The sequence below is a fragment of the Corvus kubaryi genome, unplaced genomic scaffold (assembly GCF_017639235.1).
Source record: "Corvus kubaryi isolate FWS band 111438036 unplaced genomic scaffold, C.kubaryi_AGA036_p1.0 37322, whole genome shotgun sequence".
NCBI lineage: Eukaryota > Metazoa > Chordata > Aves > Passeriformes > Corvidae > Corvus > Corvus kubaryi.
Window position 1 is genome coordinate 5,076,887 of NW_024581101.1, and position 14,578 is coordinate 5,091,464.

A 14,578-nucleotide genomic window follows, 5' to 3' on the forward strand; every position below is an offset into this window, starting at 1 on the left:
ACCTTCGCCGTGAACTCTCATGGATTAATCGTTCCTATTGCACAGTTTAATTACTTCGGTTCAACACTTATTTACTTTTGACTTCTAATTGACTTTATGAGTGCCATTATTTGGATTGCGTGACTCTTTAAGGAGAAACTGGTAACACTGACATTTTTTTCATTAAAAATTACAAAATACCTACAGGAAACTTTGTTCAAACAGACTGTTACGTGGGTAAACTTGTTTTCTAAGAGATTATAATGTGGAGAACTTAAAAAATTTTATATGTAGGCCAAAGGCTTTTATACTCACGATTTTCTAATTTTTCTGAATTGCTGATTCTCAGTTCTAATAAGTAGTTTTCCCCTTTTGTTTTCATGCTATTTGTTCGGGATCTCAGTTTTATGAGCATCTGGAAAGACTTTCATTCTGAAAAGAGGCTTCTACCTGTGATTGGGATACAAAGCCTCAGAATGTGAGTCCTGAGGATGCAAAAATCACAAAGGCAGAGGTGAATGCAGGTCTATAAAATGATCTCTAAGTGTGACATTGTGCTTGGTCTTTGGATTTCCTTTTCTGAAAGTCTTCTGGTTGCTCAGGTTTAAGAGACATGACAGTTCTTGTGTACCATTGGGTATCTTTGGTGCCAAAGCAGAGCAAATGTGGGGTAAAAATGCACTTTCCACAAAAATAAGAGAAAGAGGGGCAGATGTGAGCCTCTTCTGCCAGGTGAGAAATGAGGGAATACCTAAAGATTTTCCTCTCCTTCTCTTCACTGTGCCTTGTTGCCTATCGGGGAAGCCGAGGTTTGTCCTGTGCTTAACTTTTAAACTGGTTGCATGAGCAGTTGGAGTGAGTTCTGTGTAGTTCCCTGTATCTGCCAGCCAGGCAAGGAAACCAGGCCTTCTGTAAGAACACTAACAACAGTCATCTCCATAGTTCACTGGACAGTAACATAAAATAGTGCTTTAATTATTCTTGCTGTGATTTGATTGTCTTTTACAGATTTTGTTTTCCCTCCGGATGCCTCCATGTTTTTCAGTGCAATGGTGAAATGTTTAAGCCTCCAGCTGTAGCTAAAATATTCCCTATGCACTTTGTAAAGCATTTTATAGTCCCTATGGCATTCTAATGATGCTCTAATAAATATATTATTAATCCATCAAAAATAAAAGATTACTGTATATCCTTTTCTAACTTTAACTTGCTATCTTTATGTGTGAAGTGGAAAGGTTGTTTTTGGTTTGTTTTTTTTCCTTTTATTCAATTCTTCTCTGCCTACAACCACTTTCTCATTCAGTTTAACACTTACTCAATTTATGCAGTGTCCATCTCCTACCCTGAAGAGCAAGAGCCTTCTACTTAATAAGAAATACTTATTGGCACATAGCTTTGATTCATAAAGAGAATGTTTCCTTTAGAGAGTAATTGGTTTGGGATTTTTTTTTTCCTGCTTACCAAAGGAGCTTATCAAGTTCTTTTACAGAATCTTTAATATTGTTGTTTTTCTTCCTTGAATGTGAATAAGTGCTGCAGTCTGGAGGAAAACTGATTTCTAACTTCTCTCTCTTTCTTGAAATCAAAAAATGTCTTTCACAAATTGTGAGTTATAACTCTGTTTTCAGACAAAAAAAACCCCCAATCTATATTGTTGAGTCCTGTAAACAAGATGATCCCTGTGACTGCAAACTGTGTTGGTTCAAAGGCAGCCAGCTCTCCCTGGCCCTTTAGAGAACAAGTCAGCTTAGAACAACATCTAATACTGCAATAGAGTTACAGGTCAAATTTGTTGGGCTTAGAGTGAGAAAATATTTTAAAGGCCGATGCGCTGATGGTTTGTCAATATTAGGAGTAAAATGGGAATCAGGTAGACAAATCTAATGGGTATTTGTCTAATTAGCAGTGACCTGTATTAAAGCAGAGCTGCCTGAATTAAATTAGTTATTGCTCATCTGGTACTAACTTTCTTTATATCTGAGAATCTGGCAAATCTCATCTAGAATGCTAATTCTATCCTTCTGTCTTTTCCTCTGAGATATCTTTTCATTTAATAATGAGTTCCTTCATTGTTTTTAAATTTAGAACAGAGCCCTCTTTTTGAGGGGGCTATCTTTTAATTTCTGCACTGAAATATGTAAATAGTTTCGAGGGAAAACAGTAGGAGAGGTGGGGGCTTTAGGTAGTGTCAGATCTGTTGCCTTCAAACATAAGAATAAAAATATTGAGCAGCAAGGTCGCGTCTGAAAACTTCTCTGTCCCAGAAGATTTTACACAATACTCTCTAGCATTTAGCGTTTTAAATTTCCTGTTTTAAACCTAAACCTCCTCTGTGGGCAGTTCCGTGCTGCCACTGGCTTAGATTTCTTCAGGTGGGCACAGGTGCTGCCCAGCAGCCTGGAAGGGAAGCAAAGGCATGGTCAGAAAAAGAGAAGGCAAACATAGCCCATGCTCAGGCTCCCAAAAGGCAGCACTCGTGGCCAGCAGTGCTGCCCTGTGGCCAGCTGGGAACCACGGTGACCAGCACGAGCTGCTGGTGACAGGGACATTCAGGCTGGCTGGGATCCCACGGGAGATGGTGGCTCTCCCCAGGACCTGCAGGGCAGCTCTGGAGAGCTCAGAGAATCCAGCTCCAAAGGCACCCCAGCTCTCTGGTACCGTCCCCCAGCGGGCTGTCCCCACACTGGAGGCTGCTCTGCTGTATTTACTGTCCCTTAGGCACTTCCCTTCAAGCCATCCTCTTCTCCCTCTTTGGGTTAATAACTTCCCTTTGTTTTCATAAATCTGATTTGCCTTGAGTTGCTGACCACACAAAGTCTGAGCAGCTTTAGGCTCAGCTTTGAAGAAAGTTGAGGAAGTGCAGAGTGAGTGACTGTTGTTCATGTGAACTCTGCCAAGATGCCTTGATAAACTGGCAAGGAAATTAATATACAAGGGGAGAAGGGATTACAGATAGAGCTAGGAGGATTAGACTGTGCACCAGCAGCAAGACTTGCTGTAAAACTGTTGCTTCAGGCTTTTGTTTATTATTTGGAGAAATTCTATTTAAATGCAGATTAGATTTTCCACCTAGAAGTACAACTTATTCTTTGTTTTGAAACTCCACAAAGAAGAAAGAATACAGGGTTCTTGTTTTCATTTCTTGGTGAACTTTGACAGTCACGTTGCTTATCCTGTTATCTGGATTAGATATGCAAGCTCTGGATGTAGGAGTTTTAGCAGTTTGTTTAGAGACCCGGGTTTAATTAATCAGTGTAAGATTACCAAATTGCCTTGGGATGAAAAACTGCGCCTGAGAAGTTGTAATTGGCTACTGACTAAACAGAAGGTCCCAGTTCTGCCCTGGGTGTTTGGGAGGGGAAAAAGGCAAAGAAGGAGAAGGTACAATCAGTGAATTAGACAAGTAGATTTTGTGAACTGAAATCCTTTAATTCTGTATACAGCTTATTTTTTTTTTTGTATTGCTGTACTTTCTGAAATCAATCACCTTGTGAAATGACGTTTTGTCTTCCCTTGAAGTAAAAATGAAATTAAAATAATGCTTTAGCAGTTCTGATGGGCTTATGAAAAGTAGTCTGAAATGTCTTACCTTCAAATAGACTCCTGAATACTCCAAAATTATTCTTTTGCATATTGCAGACTTGCCATAGAAATATCAGTGAAATGGATCTAAGGGAAACATCCCAATCACTTCCCATGGGTTTATTTTTATTCCTTTATCCATTCTTCTTGCATCCTGTCAGCACATCTCCAGCAATCCTTACTGATCTTCTCAAAATTATCATAAAGTGATAAATAGCATAACTAACACAACCTGTTGTTAATCATGTCATCTTTCTGTACAAAAAACCCCACATGCCATACTCAAAACACTGATTTCAAGGGATATTTTCATTTCACCTATTTCTTCCTCCCCAGCATAATTTGTGACTTATTTACCAAGTTTGATGACAGAAAATCCACACAATGATTGGCAGGAACTGTCAGTGGGATTCATGTACAGAAGCAGTAGAACTGAAATACATTTCAGGATTTAAGATTCTGACCCAATTTTAGAAAAGCACAAGAGTAGTTTGAATTGTTTGGATATAAAGATGACTCTTGGTTTTTGTCTAGTATATCAGATGGCAGCCAGATTTGGCTGACTGGAAATCAAGAGTGTCCTCTGAGAAGATCTACCTCACCAGGCATAGAACATGTTCACTTAATTTTTTATTGATCATTTAGCATGGAAATAACAAGTCAATGTAATGCACATAATGTGATGTTATGGTCATGCTGAACCATTTGGCAAGGTAATATTTTAGTATTATCAGGTCCATAAAAGCTTGTCTTTTGAGAATATAATGAACATTTCTCCATGTATTATCTAGCTTTGTTATGAAGTGGAGAAAATACAAGGATCAAGTCTTTGCTTAAAGGAGGTTGATGAAACTTCTTACCTCATGCTAGATACATTTTAGGTGCCCTGTGGCTTTTTTGCTCCTTTCTTTATTTATTTTTGATGGACAAGCTAAAGCACTAACTAAAATGAAAAAAAAAAAAAAAACAACAAAAAAAACCCTCAGAAGATAAAGAACCCTGGACCAATAATTTACAAGAAGTAGCATTCTTAAGAGCTCACACACTCCATTCAAAGTGTCAGAGCTATTTAAAAATCTGAATTGCTTGTACTCTTAAGCTACATCAGATATTTATGTTCTTTTTCAAGAGTTTCTTGTAACACCCTATTAACTGACTGGAATACAGCAATTACCAGCTTTGATTTGAGTATGTACTTGAATCTGTGTGCTCTGGCCAATCTCTTTTACTTTTTAATACTTATTTTCAATTTTTGGCACTTGTTAATTACTATTTCAGGCTGGTTGGCAGGACCAGCAAAAGTTATGACCCCTAAATTTAGTTGTGTTTCAGTTGGGAACATTTTGTAACAGTTTTTTTGGGTTTTTCTGCTGGAGAGAAAAGCCTGCACTCAGGATCCTTACTGGGAGCCTGTGGAACTTTTGAAGCAATTGTATCTAAAAATCTTTGGACAAATGGCCTTTCTAGTGGGTACTTAGAGTCCAGATTAGAAAATGCAGTTTGCTGAGCTTCCCTCTGGGGTGGCCAGCACCTTGTTACTCATGAAGATGGAACCTTGTAATGAAAAGTCTGGCATCAAAATCTGATGGACCAGAACTCCTTTGGAGTGCACTTTGCTTTCCCCAGTTCCCTTTCTTCTTTAATGAAAGGACAGATAGTCATATCTGCTTTTTTTTTTCCCTTCTTTTCTCTGGAACACGAGGATATGACCATTCACTTCAGAGCTCTTATTCTTCAAGTTGTCAAAGTACAGGGGCCAAGTGTAAAGCTCTTTTGTTGGGAGTTAGATACCCCTTCCTCTCCCTCATGCTTTGGAGCTATCCTCAAGCCCATTTACACCCTCTGGTACGTAATTATGCTGGTCTAATCTCTCCTCTCATGAAACACCAAGCTCTAACCCATTTTTATGTGCTTTTTAGTTCCTCTGAAGGGTCTTTCTTGTGAAAACGGGTGCGAGCTCACCCAAGGGAATTTGAGTAACGTGGATTGTAGCTTCAGTTCTTGTACAGCATCCCAGCCAAGCTGCAGAGTCACTGCCATGAGCTGCAGTGGAGCTGAGGTGACTCTGAACTTTCTGCCATCTGCATGATAACCATTGGTCAGAGCCGCTTTCCAGAACAAAATGATGGTGTTGGAACTAGAAAGGGAGAGCAGGCTTCTTGCTACCAAAAGTATTTCCTGTTTTCTTCTGCATGTGTCTCATTCCCTTCTCTTCATTATCAGTCTCTGTACTTGGCTCGTTCCCTAAGGAGCGTTTAGCACGGACACTGCAGCCTGTCTGTAGTGCTTAGGGAGAAAAGGGTACAACCCCTGTCAGAAACATGCAGGCAAAAAAGGCTTCAAAACAAACCACTCATTAGCCAGGAGCAACAGCAGTGTAGTTCTGAGAAACACTGATGTCGGTGTGCGTTTCTCATTGCATATTGTGTTAGATAAAAATAATGAGATTTTAAAGTGGGAACAGTTATAACTGTAGTCCAGTCCATTTTAAAAATGAATTAAAGTTTGATTCCGAGAAGCACTTTGAGGAATTTCTAGAATTGGTTGACCATGTAAAATTTTATGAAATCGTTACATTTTATTACATTACAGTTAATGCTAAATTTTAAGATATCTCTTTTGGAAAGTTTTGGAACCCTAAGAAATCATCAGAGCACATAAAATTCTCTGATTTTTAGTGGTTTATTAAAATAATGAGCTCTTCATCACGGGAGCACTGTTTAAAGTGTATGGTTTTTTGATGTTCTATTTGGTTGGGTTTAGTAATGACAATGAACAACAGCTCTTTAATATTCTTATATTTTATCGTACATTTTGAAAAGGGCAAAGCAGCTCCTTGGTGGAGGGGGAAAACTGAATTTTTGCTATCATGTGGTGTTGTTCAGGTTTCTTTGAGTGCCTAGGACATCATCCCCTACTCCAACAGATATGTTTTGAAAACTTAATATAATATCCAGTGCTCAAGTGTGTAAAAATCTGGTTTAAGCTATCTCAAGTTGGGCACCCAGAAATAATGGAATAATGGAGGCTGCATCATTTTGCTCAATTTTTTTTATTCCTCAGTTTCCCAGATGCAAATGGCCTCAATAAAGGAAATAATGCAGGTGGGATATTATTCATGTTCGTGAAGCTTTTGATTGTGCTGTGAAAACAACAGAGTACACAAGGAAATGAATAAATCTGCATTCAACACAAGGCTTTGAAAGTATTAATTAAAAAGGTATATGGCCACATGGTGATTAGAGTAGATAAAGAGAAATATTGAATAACTACTTACTCTCTGAATTGGGCCCAAGGGTCCTGTGAGGAAAATAGTATATGATAATTTAATTAAAGTTTGCATCAAAACACATTTACACAAGGGAGCTGAATTAGTATTGCAGAATTTGCACTTTCTAACTTTCCAGTGCTTCCCTGGGAAATGCTGCCTCTCTTTTAGTGCAGTGGATCTTCATTGGTACATCAGGTACTGGTCAGACTCTTGGCATATTCCCCTCACTGAAGTTCTTAGATTCAAGGCATTAATAGAATAAATAAATATTTGAATCAGAAGAAAAAACAAACCACAAATGTTGATAGCAGCATATTTGGAAGCACAGTTCAGCTGGAATATGAGAGAAGAAAGGGGGGAAACGGAGCTGGGATGTTCTGAAGGAGTCATCCAGATAAGCCTACATATTTACAAACACTCGAGCACTGATGTTCATTATTATATCCATATATAAGATCCTCTGTAAAGTAGCTAGGCAGAGCCTATTGAGTTTTTTATTTCTTGGACAGGTCTGGACTACTCACTGGTCTTTTTCCACTCTTTTTCCCTGGGGAAATTTGGCTACTGAAGTCCTGAAGCTGCATATTTACTCAGTGTAACAGGACCAGGAGCAGGGAAATGGCTCTGGTGTGTGCAGAATTGGGATACAAGTACATGAAGGGGTGAATGAATGGAGTAACAGTCTGATAGAGAAGGGGCCATGTCCAGGCTGCTATGGAGGAGGGGAAATTCAGCTGTAGCTGGGGATGAAACAATAACTGGCTGAAATAATAATAGTTAGAATATTGGCTATGATGCCATGATCAATTCTTTCATTTCCAGTGTTTCTGGGCTTTACAATAAGTCTCCAAACCCCTGTTAGAATCACAGTGGTACCACGCTCATGACAGTATCTTAGTGCTTTCCAATTCCACTGTACAATGGACTTATAACTACAAAAAAGTATTTGGTTTTTTCCATTGTAACAGCACCTGAAGCGTGTTATAAATGCTGTTACATCCAGTTGCTTCTGTAATTCAGGTAAGATAGAGATATGGAGCAAGTGTGGTGTAACAGAGTAGTAGATCACCCCAAACCTACCGTTATCATGGGGATAATGACAACAAATGGCGAATAAATTAAATTAGTGTTGCATTGTGCAGCAACACTAATTAATACTAATAAAAGCAGTGAGGCCCTTTGCTGCATGGGTGTGTTGATGAGCAGTCTGTGGCCCCGGAGCATCAGGACCATTTCTGCAGAGCTCTGAGTGTCCCTGGCACTCCCTGTGCCATGGTGTCCCCGTGTCCCCAGCTCTGGGCATGCAAACGAGGGCCAGCAGAGCCTTAACGATTATTCTGCCTCGGGGCAGCGCAGAGGGTGAGAGAAAGGACCTGTGAGTGTGAAAATGAAAAAAATACTCAGCGTCAGGAACCTCCATGGTTGGGGAGTTGGAGTCAGGGGGTTTTTGTTTGCTTGTTTCCCCTCGAGACTTTCACCTCCTTTCCTGCAGAAGTCCTGCAGTCATCCCAGTTTCATCTCCCAGCATTCCAACAGCCCTGTCGGTGGGAGGCTTTTTCCCAGCCATGATAAATTATTCTCTGTCAGAGTCCAAATCTGCCTTTTCAAGTCTGATCATTTGTGATGAATTTATTCTGTTAACATGGGCTTGAATAGAAGCAATAGAGGATAATAAATTAACTTTGAGCATATTAATGACATCTCTAGACTATGGATGAATTAAGGAATAAATAGATGAAATAGGTTCAATAACAGGCTGGCGAACACTTAGTCAGCAATTGACTGGTAGCTTTTCATTTAGGCCCTTTTATATCCTATGGTTAATTAAAAACCAGAAAGATTTAAAGCAACCCTTTGGAACACAGACTGAGTGGGAACTCCTCCTGCCATCCACAGGAACTGTAGGAAAGGTGGTTGTGAAACGCAGTTTGCTGAAGCTCAGGGAACATCTGCTTCAGAAATTCAGGTTTGGACCCTCTCAAAAAGAAATCTGTGTCAAATGCGGTGACAGTTTCCTATATGGCATCTGCCAGAGCAGCACTTAACCCAGATTGAAAATATCCTTTCTGTAGAATTTAAGAAAAAATAAACATGAATTACAGGATTTTGTGGGTTTGCTCTAATAAACTAGAGATTAGGTTAGTTCAAGAACTTTCACTCCTAGCAAGAGCTCCTGGGATTTATTTGGTTACCTTCAAGGTGTGTCTGCCCTGACCAGGATTTCAAAACAAGTTTGAAACTTAGACTTTCAAAAGAGCTGGATGCTGAGCTTTAGTGACTTGGTAAGAACTTTATCCTTAAAACATAAGGGAGCATCTGTCCTATGCAATAGAGGAATGGCTGATTGAGGCTTATATTCTAACAGAGGTGATAAGTTTCCTGACAAGTCTGAATGCTAGTTTTTAACCTTGTTAAATAATATATGTTAGGCTTTTATTAGCCTAGGCATATTCATGCCAAAGCTTATCAAACAGGAGCGAACATTACTTTTTTGCAGAGACAACTTTGGTTCAATGTATAAAAATATGAATATAAGGAGGGCTGAGTCAAAAACTTGACACCTACTCTCTGAAATTTGAAGGTCAGTAAATTTATCTCTCCTCGGAATCCTTACATAGACACACACAGACAGTGTGTGGTTATAAGAAGGGGTTTATATAATTGAGTTTATAAAGGCAGGATTTAAAGATCAACCAATGTTTTTATTTCCATTTTAAAACATTTCCATTTTGAAGTAATGGTGTTTAATTTCATGAGCAATGGGATACCTCGTGAAGTTTAACTTAATACTCCCACAGTTTTATACTTATGTTCCAAGTAATTTCTTAATTATTTTCCCCAAAATAATAATAATAATAATAATAATAATAATGACCACTACCCTGTTTTCAAGCATCATAGTCCTCATGGTTGCAGCCACAGAACCTTTCCTGACAGCTCTTGCAATAGGCTGAAAAGATACTGTCAGCAGCTGCTCCCTTCCATTCTCTTGGCTGATATTACTGATGCTAAAATCTTCCAGAATAATCACAGCTATCACTGTTCCCTAACAGTGTCTTTTTAAAATAATCCATGATGGGAGAAAATGTTCTGTAAAGAATTGTGTCAAATGTTGATCTGGCCTAAGTTATTCTCATCATTTGTCAGCTGTCCAGGGGCTGATAGAAGCATCTGTTTTAAAGGAAACCCTACAAGTTTAGTAGTGCTTCTAGCTGAAATTCCAGTATTCTTTATATTTTAATTGAAAATTACTTAGGAGAACATGTATACGTATATATTTATATCCTGGCAGCAAAACTCCTTGGTGTGAAAAAAAACTTCTCAATAGTTGGAGAAGGCTCATGTGAGTGAGATGAGGAACTTCCAGTCAAACAGCAAAACTTCAGTGGAGAACTTGGTAATAAGGGAATGTTTAAAGAGCTGGTAAGTGTGACAGTATTGCCTCATCAGGATGCTGCCCAAATTTCTGAAGGTGCCAGCAATGCCTATAATTAGGAAGTTGGAGCCATCTCAATCAGTGGTTTTGAACTCTCAGGTAAATGATGGAAACTCTAGTCAGGAATCTTTTTTCTTGTTCAAGCGTCTGCTCGGAACGAGGCTCTGAGCTAATGTGCAAAGATTGCTCCAAATCACTTGCAGCCACACTCCGGTGCCTGACTGGAGCACAATGGAGTTTGGATTATGCTGTTTTAAATTATCACCCATTTGAAGTAATTTTCTTTATAAAACAAGATTAAAATGACTGTAATTCAAAACATTTTACCTCAAATTGATGTGAAAATTGTAGTGTTCATATTATTTCCATTTTTCAATTTGACAAAACATTTCACTCCACGTACAAGCTTTTCTGTGTTGTCACCATCTTAACAGTGAAAATATGAATTTTACTCTGTGCACTTTACTCTTTCCTGATGTGTCTTGTTTCTTAACAGTACTTATTTAAGTTTTTGAAAGCATGTCTTTCTATAGAATGTTGTAGTACCTGGGGAAAATATAAACAGATTTAGGAGGTTTGCTTACCTCCTTGCTAACCCACACAATAACAGTTTATAACTTCATATTGTTAAATTTGTTCTCTGGTCTTCCTACATGCCTGATGGTTAGATAAGTGCTGATGAATAAGCAAAGCAAGGAAGAAATTGAAGTTCTAGATTGATGGACTTGAAACTGAGATTATTTACATGAAACTTCCTTTCATTTTCTTTCATATTAATACCATAGTAGAAATTTCTCAGCATAAATTTTCCTCAAGGTTTCGTGTCTCTGAATAGAATAATATAGGGAAAGAATAGTCTTTTCTTCAAAAGTTTATTTCATAGATGGAGTATTATCAATAATTCTTTTTAAAAATCCAGTTAAGTCTGAACAACTTACTTGAGTTCCCTATGAAAAAGAATATTTGTGTCATCTAATACAGAGTTCTTCTTGCAGAGTTCTTGAGGAAGCAAAGTACAGAAAAACACTGAGAAGCACTGGAAAATTAAATGACTTGCAGAAGTCCCTGTCTAAACTATTGCCAGTGAGATTTACAGCTGCAAAGTTCCTGGTCTAAAAATACAATTGCACTTATTTTTAAGTCATACTGTGTTCAACCATAAGTGCAACAGAATGCCAAACCTTATCACTTAAAGTAATAGCAAGGCACATGCTAGCTATCAGACCCTCAAACTCAGCGAAAGAGCTGCTTTTGTGTGCTCAATCTGCAAAGGATAATTCATTCCCTACTAGGGGGTATGATTTCAAGAGCTGAAAGCTTTAACTAGTACATATGTATAGGGTAGATTTAAAGCGATTATGGAAATGTCACCGCAGGACAATGCATTATTAGTAGGCCCTCATATGTTGTATGCTGTCCCCTTATGTTTGCTGATAATTAAAAAGCAGATTGGGATGTCATGGTGAGAATGAGTGCAAAATGTCCCTTCTATCATTTGCAATAAATATGAAATAGTGGTCTTGCTGTATCCTTCAGTGATTGTTCTATTTGCGTTGGTGACAAATGACATCTTTCTCCTTGTAATGTGCCTGCAGGGTTAAATGACTTTATTATTATTAATGAGTCATTGCTCCAGCTGCCCAGAAATACAGGGAGTAGGAAACATAAGAGATTTAGACCTAAGTAATTACAAATGTAATTATTACCTTTCAAATTTCATTTTTACAGCAATCACAAGGTTGTTAATCAAACATGGCCCTCTCCATGTATTCACACTTTTTGGAGCCTTTGTCAAAGGGATGAGTAGCTACGTGGTTCCACTGAGGGTAGTCGGTGGCAGATTGACAAAGTGGTCTTGACAGAAAACTGCTGTGAAAAATTGGATGGAAGCTGTTGTGTAGTCATCAAGGAGGCTGTGGTTGAGAGGGTTTTCCAAGAGAAAACCCTCCTGAGCTGCAGCCGTATGGAGGAGAGTGTCCTCTTGGGGAAGATGAGGGGAGCAGGAAGGCGATCCTGCTGTCCTGTGGAGAGGTGGAACGTTGAAGTTTTACTGCTCCAGCCTGTCCTTCCTCAAGGTTGTCGGTTGTTTTTAAGGGATCTAAAAATCACAACAGAGCCAGCATGCTGCTGGGCACTTTAAGGGAATTAAAAACCATGGCCTCTTACCCTGAAATATTTATCCTAATTACTCATAATTATGGATTTTCAAGTATTTAGGAGGAGCACAAGGTTTGTTCTCCTGTAGTAGTTGCAGGGAATTTAGAAGTGGGGAAGAGCTGTGGATGGACGGTGTTAGGCCCTGTTGCAGATGCCATGAAATATAAGCAGTGCAGTTTCCCAGATTCATAACCTGAACTGATATTTATTGTGAAATGTAAAATCTGAGGGACAGCTTTGGAGAAGTGAGAATATTTCCATTCAATAATGCCGTTGCTTCATAATGTTGAAATATTAAGGATCCTCATATTTTAAAAAAATGAGTGAAAATGAGTTGAATAGAGAAAATGGGAACTACCACATTTTATACTCCCAAGTGTAATGTGAATCATCACTGTCACAAAGCATTTGAATTTTGAAACATATTTGATGGGAAAATTGTTTCGTCAAAAAATCTTCTGCAAGCTTTATTTATATATTCAACTGGAATTAATTAATATTGTTGATGGTCCAATAAAATGTAACAGCTATCAGCACTCAAAAAAGCTGATACGTAGTGTTACATAGATATCAGCATAGGTGATTATTGTAAAAGTGTTTAGAAGTATTTGAAAATAAATAGTCAAGGTATTCATAGTAAAAGCAAATTTTTTTGTTAATATTCTAATAAAGAAATATGATTGTTTCTTTTTCTTGAAATGCAACTGGAGTCACCACAAAAGGCACAGAATATTTTTAGACTGTTGCAGGTTTGTTTTGGTTGCTGCTCTAGTGGTCTTTGACTTTAAATTTCTGTTTGTGTATATCTGATGAGAACACAATTCAAAACAACTTTTATTGGCTATCTTTTAAGTTATCACAGGAGATATATGTTTACTAGCTCACTGAGCATTTGGGGGTTTTATGACTCCCTTTTGAAAATTAATGTTTCATTAAAGTGTCTGAACCGTGACCAATTGCCCGCAGTTGTTCAATTACTTCATTTAAAAGATTTTTTAGTATTCTACTTTCCATCAAACTTTTGTTTATTTGTTTTACTGTAAAGCCAATAAAAAGGAAGACAGAGCACCATTTGGCATGGAGATATACCAAGAGACTGAAGTGCGTAAAGGGTGTAAACACAGACGTTTGAGGCCTTTTTCTCCCACCAACCCTTGAAGGAGCCGCTGTGTGTGAACAGGACTGAGCAGGCACTTCTGCTCGTCCCCATCCTCCTCACTCAGCCTCTGACCTCTGCTGAGGGGGGCTCACCTCATCTGCTCCTTGTCACCAGTGTTGGAATCTGTATTAGAGCAGGCTAAAGGAATATTAATGTTTTCCTGCAGGTCTGTTATCAAGAGTTAGTGCTACCGACCCTGTTCTACCCAGAAATTCTCTTCCCTTCTTATCTTTCTGACGTTCATCCTATCTCCAAACCCAGATCTTTGTTCTCCAGCCACAATATATGATTTTTTGATGACACAGTCTAAGCTTAGGAAATGTATTTTCTGCTGTTTCCAGACCAAAGGGACTTTATGGAGATTGTGTAGTGATTCTTAGTTCTCTTTACGAATCTTCACTCTTTTGGGATATTTAGGGATTTTTAGTAAAAGCTGCCTTTCTTTCATGGACACACACAATTTTATTTGAACGTTAAATCTGAAAAACTTGGTATGTGTTATATTCTGTATAAATGGTTCCTCTGAAAAGTGACAGCTGAAAACCTTTTTTATTCAGTATATTTTTGTAAGATGTTGTGTTTATTACAGAAACTTTACATCAGTAGCAGAGCTTAATATATACCACCTAAAATGCATAGTCTTTGCAGGAATGGGGGGAAAATGCTAATTTCACTCTTTACTATGTTTCCAGGTCGAAGGTTGTTGCTGGAGGATAAACCATTTCTCACTATGTAGTTTCACCTTGTTTAATTGATTTGAATTTGAATTTATATTCCATGTTAAATAATGAACCATGCATTAATAATTAAGAAGGTTCAGTACAAATGGGAAGCAGTTAATGAAATATTAAATAAAGCACATTGTATTAGCCAGTATTGTAATCAATATATTTGATTTTAGGTTATCTATTTTAGGTGGTCATTATACTTTACTAGTTATAGTTAAAATTCTCATTGATAACTCAATATACACTTTATAGGCCAAGAAACATGC

The 14,578-nt window shown here is 38.1% G+C and overlaps 1 protein-coding gene across 4 annotated transcripts in view; it reads left to right on the forward strand.

Annotated features, from left to right (window-relative positions):
• The window catches only part of PCDH11X (protocadherin 11 X-linked), a 438,369-nt gene that overhangs the window by 412,512 nt on the left and 11,279 nt on the right, over positions 1-14,578 (forward strand). The gene's annotated exons all lie outside the window — the stretch shown is intronic.